The sequence below is a fragment of the Sciurus vulgaris genome (genome assembly GCF_902686455.1).
Source record: "Sciurus vulgaris genome assembly, chromosome: 19".
Classification (NCBI taxonomy): domain Eukaryota; kingdom Metazoa; phylum Chordata; class Mammalia; order Rodentia; family Sciuridae; genus Sciurus; species Sciurus vulgaris.
This window is the reverse complement of record NC_136480.1, coordinates 14,361,910-14,375,548: the sequence shown is the minus strand read 5'-3', so window position 1 is coordinate 14,375,548 and position 13,639 is coordinate 14,361,910. Positions and strand designations below refer to the sequence as shown.

Sequence of the window (13,639 nt, the reverse complement as noted above, 5' to 3'; positions counted from 1 at the left end):
TCAATGCCAGCCTGGGCCACTTAGTAAGACTGTCTCAAAATAAAAAAATAAGCTGGGTGCAATGGCACACACCTGTAATCCCAGCAATGAGGGAGGCTGAGGCAGGAAGATGGCAAGTTCAAATACAGCCTCAGCAAGACCCTGTCTCTAAAATATTGAAAAGGGCTGGGGATGTGGCTCAGTGGTTAAGCATCCTTGGGTTTAATCCCTCATATAAATAAATAAATAAATAAGAAAGACTGGGGATGCTAGAACTTGCCAAGCATGCACAAGGCCCAGAGCTCAATTTCCAGTACCAAAAATAAAAAAATCATTTTAAAATAAAATGTTACAAATTTTTCCATAATAAAAATTGATAAAATAAATTTTTCCAACAGATTTACTGTGTTGACAACCAAAGTTCTAAGAAACAAGGATTGCTGCTGTGAATGTGAGTGACAGAGATTAGTGGAAAAGGCTTATTGTAAACATGTTAAATTTACTATTAAATAATCAATTCAATTGCCCACTATTGCACAGTATTATCTCTATGAACCCTCAATGAATAAAGTTTCAAAAAAGAGAAAGCGATTATATTTTGTTTGGGGAGATTGGAGAGAAAACGTAAAATTTCACTAGGGAAAAAAATGAAAGAGGGGAAAAGAGGGTCTCTCAGGCGATGAGACACAGGTCGAGTGAGGTCAGTCTGTTTCAGATGATGAAATCTATCTCCACAAACACTTATTACAAGTGCCCAGCAGTTGAACGAGCAGACCAGCACACTACCTAGCAGGGCTCCATGTATTTAAGAGCCCTTCCTCCAGGCACAGTGCTAAGAAGTTTATTTAGAAAATACCTAAGTATCTCCTGGGTCTAGATACTAGTGACAGTGGCAGGCCCTTCTGTTGGATCAAAGTGTGCCCTGTGGCTAAACGTGCCAGACTGACAAGGCAGAAATCCTGGGCCATCTGCTGGGCACAGCTTTGTTCACAGGCTTCGATTTTGATTAAGAGATCACAAACTGACTTGTTATTAATATTGTAATTCAAACTTTGTTGGCAGCTACCTCATGGACAGCCTGCCTACCCATTAAACATGACATTTGAGCTAATACCCTGTCCCCCTGTCCTTTTGCCAACAAACACGTTACTAAAAATCACTGGAATCCGAAGGCAGTGAAAGTTCAGCAATCAAACCCTGAATTCTGTTGCCATCACTCAGTGCCCATGGTGAGACGTTCCATTCAAGCTTCTAAGGCCACATCGGTGGGCCTGAGCTCATCACTAGGACACCCATGGACTTTGTCCCAGCGTGACTGTGAGACAAAGAAAAGTCTACAGGCCTTATCACATCATCTGATTCCCCCAATCTTCTGCTATCACTATCTTCCATATACGATCTGCTCCCAGGAGAGTATATTCTATCCCAAATTAGGGTTTAGAGTAGAACTGACTTCTTTATTTTAAAAAGTTTTCTTTGAAAACCTACCAAGTAGTCAATGCCTTATTAGATACTATACAAAGATACTGAGACACTCCTCCTATCCCCCAAGAATTTATAATCTGGGGGAGAGCTAAAACATAAATATAACCAGACCCAAGTATAACATCGTCCTTGGCACCCAGGTATTCCAGAAAGGGACTTTGTATGGTATTGACTATATGATGATGAGTTTTCTCTGGTCATATTTGGGACAAGTTTTGGGACTTTTTTATTTGTACTTTATACTTTGCTTAATTTTTTATGGTAAATATGACTCATTTTTACAAAAATAAAAAATAATGTTATTTAAAAGAAAAGGATCCATTGATGAAATGGAGCTTTTTTTCTTTTTTTCTTTTTTAATAGGGCATTATAGTCACACCTAATCACTGAGTTCATTTTGGCATAATTCGTAAACACATATAACATAATTTGCTCCTTTTGAGTCCCCAGAACTACCATCTTCCCCTCCTCCCTCCTGGCTCTATTGGTCTTCTTTCTATTAATCAATTTATTAAATGGTGCCCTCTATACATAGAAGTGTAATTCATTGCAATATATTCATACATGCACATAATTCATTGACATTTATTCTACATTTCCTCCCCTTTCCCATTCCTCCCCCTCTCCTCCTGACCTCCATTGTTCTTCCTTCTATTTTCATGAGATTCCCCCTTTTTAAATTCCTTATTTCTCTCTAGCTTCCACATATGAGAGAGAACATTCAACCCTTGACCTTCTGAGTCTGGCTTATTTAACTCAGAATGATGTTCTATAGTTCCATCCACTTACCAGGAAATTATATAATGCCATCTTTCTTTATGGTTAAAACTCTATTGTGTCTATATACCACATTTTATTTTTCCAGTCCTCTGTTGAGGGACACCTAGTCTGGATCCAGAACTTGGCTATTATGAATTACAGTTTTAAACATTGGTATGCATATATTACTACAGTATGCTGATTTTAGTTTTTTTTTAATAAATACTGGGGAGTGGTATGGCTGGGTCATATGGTGGTTCCATTTTTTGGTCTTTTGAGGAATATCCATACTACTTCCCAGAGTGGTTGCACTAATTTGCAGTCCCAAAAAACAAAGCATGAATTACCTTTCTCCACATATCCTCACCAACAATCATTGCTCTCTGTATTATTGATGTTGCTGTCCTAACAGGAGTGAGATAAAATGTCAGTGAAGTTTTGATTTGCATTAACCTGATTGCTAAGGATGTTGAACATTTTTTCAGATATTTGTTAGCCACTTACAGTTCTTCTTTTGAGAAAAGTTTCTTTAGTTCACTAGTCCATTTATTGATTGGGTTATTTGTTTTTTTGCTGCTAATTTTTTTGTTCTAAGTATATTTTGGGTATTAACCTCCTGTTGGAAGACTAGCTAGCAAAAATGTTCTCTCATTGCTGTACAGAGCTTTTTAATTTGAAGCCATTCTACTTATTAATTCTTGGTTTTATTTCTTGAGCTTCAGGTGTCTTATTAAGAAAGTTGGTATGTATGCCAGTAGGTTGAACTTTGACCCTATGTTTTCTAACAGTTGCAGAATTTCTGGTCTAATTCCTAGGTCTTTGATCTGCTATAAGTTAATTTTTTATGCAGGGTGAGAGATAGGGTTCTAGTTTCATTCTTCTACATATGGACATCCAGTTTTCCCAGACCATTTATTAAAAATGCTGTCTTTTTTCCAATATATTCTGTGGGCACCTTTGCCAAAGGTGAGAAAACTATCAATGCAGATTTGTCTTTGTGTCTTCTATTCCATTCCATTGGTCTCCTGTCTGATTTGACACCAGTGCCATGCTGGTATTTTTCCCTATAGCTCTGTAGTACAATTCAAAATCAGGTATTGTGATAACACCAGCATCACTCTTCTTCTTCAATATTGCTTTGGCTATTCTGCATCTTTTATTTTTCCATATGAACTTTAGAACTGTTTTTTTCCAGTTCCATGAAGAATGCCATTGGTACTTTGATGGGAATCACATAATCAGCATATCACTTGGTAATATCACTTGGTCATTTGCATAATATTAATTCTGCCTTTCAAAGAGCATGGGAGGACTCCCATAGCACAAGAAATAAAAACAAGAATCAATAACTGGGATAGATTCAAACTAAAAAGCTTTCTCTCAGCAAAGGAAACTATCAGCAATGCGAAGAAAGAGCCTACAGAGTGGGAGAATATCTTTGCCACTCATACTTCAGATAGAGCACTAATTTCCAGAATATATAAAGAACTCAAAATACTCTACACGAAGAATACAAATAACCCAATCAACAAATGGGCTAAGGATATGAACAGATGCTTCACAGAAGAAGATCTACAAGCAATCAACACACATACGAAAAAATGTTCGACATCTTTAGTAATAAGAGAAATGCAAATCAAAACTACCCTCCCTAAGATTCCATCTCACCCCAATTAGAATGGCGATTATCAAGAATACAAGCAACAATAGGTGTTGGCGAGGATGTGGGGAGAAAGGTACACTCATACATTGCTGGTGGGGTTGCAAATTACTGCAGCCACTCTGGAAAGCAGTGTGGAGATTCCTTAGAAAACTTGGAATGGAACCACCATTTGACCCAGCTATCCCACTCCTCAGCCTATACCCAAAGGATTTAAAATCAGCATACTACAGAGATACAGCCACATCAATGTTCATAGCTGCTCAATTCACAATAGCCAGACTGTGGAACCAACCTAGATGTCCCTCAATTGATGAATGGATAAAGAAACTGTGGTATATATATACACAATGGAATATTACTCAGCTATAAGGAATAATAAAATTATGGCGTTTGCAGGCAAATGGATGAAATTGGATAATATCATGCTAGGTGAGATAAGCCAATCTCAAAAAACCAAAGGACGAATGATCTCGCTGATAAGCGGATGATGACACATAACGGGGAGTGGGAGGGGGGCAAGAATGGAGGAAGGAGGGACTGTATAGAGGGAAAAGAGGGGTGGGAGGGGTAGGGAGAAGGAAAAAATAACAGAATGAATCAAACATCATTACCCTATGTAAATGTATGATTACACAAATGGTATGCTGTTACTCCATGTACAAATGGAAACAACATGTATCCCATTTGTTTACAATTAAAATAAATTAAAATTTAAAAAAAAAAGAGCATGGGAGATCTTTCCATCTTCTAACGTCTTCTTTATTCTCTTTCTTCAATGTTCTGTAATTTCCACTATCAACATCTTTTACCTCCTTGGTTGGATTCATTTCCAAGTATATTGTTTTGTTTTACTTTATTTTTGAGGCCATCAAGAATGGAATTGTTTTCTTGATTTCCTTCTAAGCAGATTCATTATTGGAGTATAGGAAAGCTGATGATTTTTGTATATTGATCTTGTATTCTGCTACTCTGCTGAATTTATTTATCAGTTCTAGAAGTCTTCTGTTGGGAGTTTTTGGGGTCTTCTAAGTAGAATTATGTCATTAGCAAATAGAGATAGTTTGACTTCTTCTTTCCCTGTTCGTATCCCTTTAATTTCCTTTTATTAACTAATTGCTCTGGCTAGACTTTCAAGAACTATGTTGAATAGGAGTGGTAAGAGTGGACATCCTTGTCTTGTTCCCAATTTTAGAGGAAATGTTTTCAATTTTCTCTAGTCAGTATGATGTTAGCTTCAGGGTTTGTCATATATAGACTTTATGATGTTGATGTAAGTTTCTAGTTTCTAGTTAGTAGAAACTAATTCCTAATTTCTCCAGTGTTTTTAACATGAATGAGTGCTGGATTTCATTTAAGGTAATTTTCTGCATCTCTTGAAATGATCGTGTGATTTTTGTCCTTAATTCTACTTATGTGATGAATTACATTTATTGACTTAAATATGTTCAATTGATTTTGCATGGATAAAATAAACTTGATTATGGTATACATTCTTCTTAATTCATTTTTGAATGCAGATTGCTATTATTTTATTAAGGATTTTTGCATCTATGTTCATCAGGGATATTGGTGTGTAGTTTTCTTTCCTTGACATGTCTTTGTCTAGTTTGGGTATCAGGGTTACACTGGCTTTAGAGAATGAATTTGGAAATGTTAACTCCCTTTCTACTTCTTGGAATGATTACAGGAAAATTGACATCAGCTCTTCTTTAAAGGTCTAGTAAAAGTCAGCTGAGAATCCATATGGTCCTGGGCTTTTTTTCCTTCATTGGAAGGTTTTTAATTGTCACTTCAATCTCATTGCTTGATATTGATCTGGTTGGGTTTTCTACACCCTGTTGGTTCAATTTGGGCAAGTCATATGTGTCTAGAAATTTGTCAATATCCTCTAGATTTTCCAACTTACTGGAATATAAGTTTTCAAAAAAAGTCTTCCTAAAGGCCTCTGGATTCCAGCAATGTCTGTGGTGTTATCTCATTTTTTTTTTTTTTTAATCTCTAATTATGTTGATTTGGGACTTCTTTTTTTCTTTTGATTTGGTTGTCTAAGAGTTTATCAATCTTATTTATCTTTTCAAAGAACCAATTCTTTCTTGCATTGATCCTTTGTATTCTTTTTATTCTCCATTTCATTAATTTTGTCTCTAATCTTAATTATTTTCTGACTTCTTTAATTATTTTCTGGCTCTAATTTTAATTATTTCCTTTTGGAATTGTTTTGTTCTTGCTTTCCCTAGGGCCTTGAGATATAACATTAGGTTGTTGACCTGAGATATTCTTTTTTCAATAAAAGCTCATCAATGCTATAAACTTTTCTCTTAGAATTGCTTTCACAGTGTCCCAGAGATAATGACGTTGTATCTCTGTTCTTATTTGTTTCTAATTTTTTTTTTATTTCTTCCCTGATTTCTTCTTGGATTATCCCTCAGTTAAAAGTACATTATTCAGCATGGTGGCACACAACTGTAATCTCAGCAACTTGTGAGGCTAAGGCAGGATGATCACAAGTTCAAAACCAGCCTCAGCATCTTAGCCTAAGCAACTTACTGAGACTCTGTTCCCAAAATAAAAATCAGAGCTGGAATACAGCTTAGTTGTAAGGCACTCCTACCTTCAATTCCTAGTACTGCCCCCTAAAAAAGTGTATCATTCAAGCTCCTTATGTTTAAATGGTTCCTGTTTTTTATCTTGTTATTGATTTATAATTTCATTCCATTATGGCCTGATAAAATGCAAGAAATTATTTCAATATTTTGTATTTCCTAAACCATGGTCTATTTTGGAGAGGGTTCCACATACTGCTAAGAAACTAATTCAGTTGTCAATGGATGAAATATTCTATAGATATCTGTTAGGTCCATTTTATTAACAGTATTTTTCAGATCTGAAGAGTCTTTACTTAGTTTATATCTGCATGACCTATCTATTAGTGAGAGGGGTGTACTGAAATCACCTACATTATTTTATTAGAGTTCATCTGGGTATATCAAGTAGTGTTGGTTTTATGTAATGAGGTGCAACAATATTTGGGGCATAAATGTTTGTAATCATTACATCTTCTTGTTGGATAGACCCTTTTATCAGTATGAAGTGACTTTCCTTGTCTCTTCTGATTGATTTTGACTTGAAGACTGCTTTTTCAGATCTGAGAGTAGCTACTCCTGCTTGTTTTCAGTCTCCATTTTATGGTATATTTTTTCCAACCTTTCAGTCTATGAATATGTTTTCCTCTCATGTGAGTCTCTTGTGAACAATATATTGTTGGGTCCTGTTTTTTAATCCATTCTGCCAGTTTCAAGTTTGACCATTTATATTCAGTAGAGAGAGATGATGATGATGATTTCCTGTCATTCTGATTTCTAATGTTTCATTCAGATTTGGCTCTCCTTTCTAAGCTACACTTCTAGTGAGATTCAGTCATTTGCTGGCTTTGAAGTTTGATTTACATTACCTCTGCAGAAAATATTTCTTTAAATATTTGCTGTAGTGCTGGTTTAGTGGTCATGAATTATTTGAGCTTATGCTTATTTGGGAAGGTTTCTATTTTATCTTCAATTCTGAAGGATTGCTTGTCTGGATAAAGCACTCTTGGTTGGTATAAACATTATCTTTCAGAGCTTGGTATACATTATTCCAAGATTTTCTGGTTTTTGAAAAGTCTGGTATGAGAGATCAATGGTGATTCATATTGGCTTACCTTTAAATGTGACCTGTTGTTTTCCTCTTAAACCTGTTCAAATACTCTCCTTGTTTGGTATATTAGTCATTTAATTATAATGTGTCTTGGAGATTATCTTTTTTGATCTTGTCTACTTGGAGTTCTGAATACTTTCTGAATTTAAATATGCATCTCAATTCCAAGACTTGGAAGTTTTTCTGATTTTATTTCACTGAAAAGGATATGCATGTTTTTAGTTTTTAATCTTATTATCTTCTTCAACATCAATGATCATTATTTTTGGGCTCTTCATGTTGTCCCAGATTTCTTGAATATTTTGATCATGGTCTCTTATCATCTTTACTTTATTGCTAAGTTTTTAAGATTGTATATCTTGTCTTCAAGACCTGAAAATTTGTCTTTGGCATGTTCTAATCTATTAGAGATACTTTCCACTAAATTTTTAATTTGACTTATTGTTTATTTAGTTCTAGAATATCTGTTTGGTTCTTTTTCAGGATCTCTATCATTTATTGAAATTATCTTTCACCTCCTGTATTATCTCTCTTAGTTCATTAGATCTTATAGTTCCTTGTTCATTTCAACCATCAACTTTTCTAATTCATTGGCATTTTGTCCACTTCAATATCTGAGGATTCAATCAGTGCAGGGTTATATACTTTTGGAGGCATTGTATTTCCTTGTTTCTCAAGTTTTCTGTATTTCTAAGTTAAGATTTGTCAATCTTCTGGAACAGATCTTTCTCCCACTGTTAACTGGAGGACTCTCTTATAGCTTACATTTACTTTACTATGTGTTCCTCACCAGCAAAATAGCTCTGTCAAAGAGTCTAATGTGTTCTCAGGATTTTAATCAATTATTCCACATTAAGGAGAGCTAATCATCACCTGTAAATACAACTATCGAGATTTTTTTTTTTTTTTTTTTTTTTTTTTTTTTTTTTTTTTGTCTTGGAAATGCCTAGGACACTCTAGAAGTATAAACTCAGGTACAAAAGATCCAATCCCAGAGCCTGCAGAAAAGTGATGGGGCAACTGCAGGGTCTTGAATTTCTGAATGGAAGTTGGCAGAATTAAAATGGCACTTTTTAAATGAATTTAAATTGGAGGAGGAGTAGTAAATTTTAACCCCACTCTATATATTTTGGAAGTCACTGCAGTAAGAAAACACCTCTTCCATAAACCTGGACAAATTCACAACTCCCTGCTTCTTATTCTTACTTATTCTGCCAGTAAAGTCCAAGAAAATGCAAGAGCATAAAAGTCAAGGATCTTTTTAAATCATCTGACTCAACAGACAGACTATGGAGGAAGGTACACAGGAGGAAGTATTGCAAGAAACATTATTTACCAAAGAGAGAAATGTCAGCTAACAAGTACCAGCTTATGGCTCCAACCTGCCTGTAAGTGTCCCTTCACTTAGAAGCTAATGGAATGATGTCTTCATAGAGGAAATAACTCACCTCTACTATGGAGAATGTACATGAGAAGTTGCATGTAATGAAACTCTCCCAGACAGAGATCCCTAGAATAATATATGCTGAATTATATGACTCATAAAAACAAAAGGTTTTTCAAAACCAAGGCAAGGGATGAAGTCGATTGAGAAAATGAACATGTAAATTTCTTCCTGACTTTGGCACTTACACAATGTGTGATCCAGGGAACTGCTGTCAAGTTTAATTAGCAATATGGTTCTGCATGTTGGGAACATGATCACCTTGCTCTTATTAAAACTTTACAAGGTTACATTAGAGCTTAATAAGTAACTCTTGTTAAAGTTCTTAGTACCTTGCAAAAGCATATGGTTATAATCCCTAAAGATTAGAAAAACACAGCTAACCTCTATGAGGAGAGAGCCTTTATTCTCCAGAAATGTCAATCCTAATTTTCCCCATTTTCAATATAAACAGGCCATGTTTCAAAAAAATTCTTAAATCTTCCAGTGTCCATCAGTCAGTGAAAAGACAATTGTACATTATCTGTCTTAATTCGTTCATTCAAGAAATAGACATTGCCTATCCATTCTCTGTATATTAATATAGGAGACAAAAGATTAATTCTCTAACAAATACTCAGAAGTAGATTAGGGATAAGCTGACCACTCAAGTAATAAGGGCCTCATCATATAGGGGAGAAGAAACACAGTTTTGGGGCACCGAGTTATTATTAAAAATGTGATAAGACTAAGAACATGGGTTTCACAGGAGTCCAGGTAGGAAACAAGGTATGTGACTAAAAAGAATTATCTAATAAACTACTCTGAGTGCTCTGTGAGTCCCACAAAGACATATCTGAAATGTCTGCTTTCTATGGAGGGTAGATATAAGGAGTTTAAAGAGTGATTTTGCTGAGTGGACAATATAAATTTGGGGGATAACACTTAGACAACAAAGGTTAAGTTGAGGATTGCCACTAGTGTTGGTCCTTCTTCATCCTTACCCCACACACAGCTCACACTCTAAATGAACACATACTTAAGCACATCTGTTAAAGAAGCATCAAATTGTTAGCCTGAAAGAGACACTCATGAGTCTTGTTAAGGTATGAGCAGTCTCTTCCGTCACGTTCTTGAAGTCTCCAGAACCGTAAGTGAACCAGAGTTCATTCTCCCAGTCACTGAATCCTCCTGGTGCTCTTTGCCCTTCTCTTAGACCATCCCAGACAGGACTGAAGTCATACAGCAACACATGGAAAAAAATAATGCTGAAGAGACTTTGGGTTTTTTGTTCTAATTTGTCCTATTAATTTGTTTTTAATAAAGCACTACAAATGTGATGCATGCAATTGTTTTAATATAAAGCCAAAAGGGGACAGAAATATTAGTTTCAGATACTAAATTGTATTATCTGTCATATAAAAAAAGACAATGCTCCAACAATTTAATATTGATACCAATCATCCCTTTCCTCCATTTTCTCTCCAAATATATAGACTACCAGTTCTAACATGAAAAGTACATAAAATTGAAACTTGCAAGCATCTGAGGTAAAGCTCAGTTCTGAGAAGCAATCAGTGTATCTCCTGGTGCAAGTTAATGCCAAGTGCCTCCAATAAGATCCACAACTCAATGAGGCTGAGGTTTTAAACACCGAGAACACAGGAACAAGGGTCATTAAACAACCTTGCTGATTAGGCAAAATGTACATCACTGACATTGTGATATTTAAAACACTGAAACAATAGCTCTGCTGTGTGTATACAACCCAGAATCAAAGAAAATACAATTATCTTCATTAAACTGGAGTATACAAAAGGAATCCCAAAACCACACTTACTATTTAAGCTTCTTCTCCACCTCATTCAGGTCCTTTGTGCCCTTGGAAAGTCAATTCACCTCTCTAGAACCCATTTTCCCCTGTGAAATTAAGAGGTTAGATTAGATAATATTTACAATGCTGAGCAGGTGCATAATACAACACAAGGGAGTTAGCAGCCCTGGCGTCTAGCACCTGATCTGTCATGAAAGGTTAGGCAAGTCATTTAACCTTCCCCGAGTCCCAGAATTCCTCATCTATTAAATGCAGACAAAATCACCTTCTCTGTTTTTTGTATAGAGCTAAAGACAATCAGGTTGAAAGTGAGTAGAGAATTATAAGGGTCACATAACTATATGAGCAAGGAATATCATGATTAATTTAACTTCCCAAAACATCAAATAGAAAAGAACATCATTTTCCCCCCTGAATTTGCAGAGGGAAATCACAAGGTGATGATTCTGCTACTCTGAGTATCTTTGGAGCAAATGGCTGATGAAGGTACTGGGAAACCAGAGTCGGGTAGTGAGAATTAGAAGTCAACTTCCAACACAGACCCTCTGTGTGACCTCAGGCAAGGTGCTTCATCTGATAACCTCAGCTTTCTGATCTCACAGATGCGGAGCTGGGCAAATTATAACAGAGACGATTCACTGAAAGCTCAAGAGGCACCATGCTCTGCTTTCCTGTGCCTTCAATCAGTCACATCTCAAAACAGCCCTAGGAGGGAGGAAAGATGGCCATTCCTGCTTCACAGGTGAAGTATGTGGCATTGCACAGGTACACCTCTCAATTATGTCCCCTGATGTTCAGGAACAAGCAGTTGGTCTGATTTAATGCCCACATGCTCCATCCCTAATCTGCAATTCTCAAACTTTTTGGTCTGAGGACTCCTAAAAATTGAGGTCACTAAAGATAGTTGGCTCAGAGTTACACCTACTGATACTTACTGTACTAGAAATGAAATTTGAGAAAATTTAAAATATTTAATTCATTTAAAAATAATAATAAACCATTATCTGGACTATTAATCAGCCATAAAGAAGAATGAAATTATGGCAGGTAAATGGATAGAACTGGAGACTACCATGCTAAGTGAAATAAGCCAATCCCAGAAAAACAGGCCAAATGTTCTCTCTGATAGGTGGATGCTAACACACAATAAGGAAGGGCGGGGAGAGGAAGAATAAAAGTCCATTGGATTATACAAAGGGGAACAAAGGAAAAGGAGGGGGAGGGGAATAGGAAAGACAGTAGAATGCATCAGACATCACTTCCCTAGTCTTGTGTTTGAATATATGACCAAGGTAACTCCACATCTTGTACAACCACAAGAATGGGATCCTAATTAGAATAAGTTACACCCCGTGTATGTGTAATGTGCCAAATATACTATACTTTCATGTATAACTAAAAAGAATAAAAAATAAACCATTATCTGTTAACATTAATAAAATATTTTGAGGAAAATACTATATTTTCCTCAAAAGTAAAACAGTCATTAGAATGACATTGTTTTAGTTTTACAACTCTCTAATGTCCAGCTTCATACAAGGTAGTGGGGGAACTGGCAGTTACCTCCCCCAAATCCAACAAAACAAATGTCAAACAGAAAGGAAACTAGAAAAGATAATTACAATTATACCAGCACCATTTTAACATTCATCTAATAAGTATCTTAAATTTCTAAATTAGAAGGTCACCATATTTAGTGAATGAAATGGAATAATAATCATGATGGGATTCTAAATTGCATTTTATACTTCAGTGATAATCCCAGACAAATCAGCCGTTACTAGCAATTACTAATAATTCATTTTTGTTAACAGCCTGAAAAAGTTTCTAAAGGGGAATTAATGATCAGGAGCTTGACTTGAAAAAATGCACATGCCTATGTGATCCTAAGAAGGTGTAAAACAAAGCTTCCTAAGCAGGTAAGGTCCGAGGGAGGAGAAGGAGGACTGGACGGGATGGATCCGTCAGCAAGGTACAGCTTGGCTGTCACTGAGAAGACGGCCCCTAGGCAGCCCCTAGGCAGCCTCTGAATCAGAGGAGCTGAGCGTCTCCCATTGCTTCCCCCCTAAGCCTGCGCCAGACCATCCCTTCTCACCTCTTCCTTCCACACCCCACCCTCAGGTAGGATCAGTCTGCTTTTCTGAGTCGTTTTGTTTGTTTCATTTTTTAAAAATTTATTCGTTCTTTTTAGAGATACATGACAGTAGAGTGTATTCTGACATATCACACACACATGGAGTATAACTTATTCTAATTAGGATCCCATTCCTGTGGTTGTACATGACGTGGTGTTCCACTGGTGTGAATTCATATATGAACAGAGGAAAGTGATGTGCAATTCATTCCACTGTCTTTCCCGTTCCCATCTCCTCCCTCCATACCTCTTTGTCTAATCCAATGAACTTCTAGTCTCCCCTCCCACCTTATTGTGTGTCAGCATCCACATATCAGAGAGCACATTTGACCTTTGGTTTTTTGGAAATGGCTTATTTCACTTCACGTGATAGTCTCCAGTTCCATCCATTTACCAGCAAATGCCATAATTTCATTCTTCTTAATGGCTGAGTAATATTTCATCATGTATACATACCACATTTTCTTTATCCATCCGTTGAAGGGCACCTAGGTTGGTTCCATAGCTTAGCTATTGTGAACTGAGCTGCTATCAACATTGATATGGCTGTGTCACTGTAGTATGCTGATTTGAAGTCCTTTGGGTATAAATCAAGGAGTGGGATAACTGGGTCAAATGGTGGTTCCATTCCAGATTTTCTAAGGAATCTCCATACTGCTTTCCAGAGTG

General features: G+C 36.3%; 1 long non-coding RNA gene across 5 annotated transcripts in view; it reads right to left on the bottom strand.

Annotated features, from left to right (window-relative positions):
* Positions 1-13,639, bottom strand: part of LOC306650319 — a 510,857-nt gene that overhangs the window by 315,754 nt on the left and 181,464 nt on the right. For 3 of the 5 annotated variants that reach the window (XR_013760863.1, XR_013760864.1, XR_013760865.1), the window contains exon 4: positions 10,843-10,922. This is a non-coding gene — a long non-coding RNA (uncharacterized lncRNA). Of the gene's footprint in view, positions 1-2,114; positions 2,629-10,842; positions 10,923-13,639 lie in introns of those variants that run through there. The other 2 variants (XR_013760866.1, XR_013760867.1) reach the window with 2 other exon arrangements.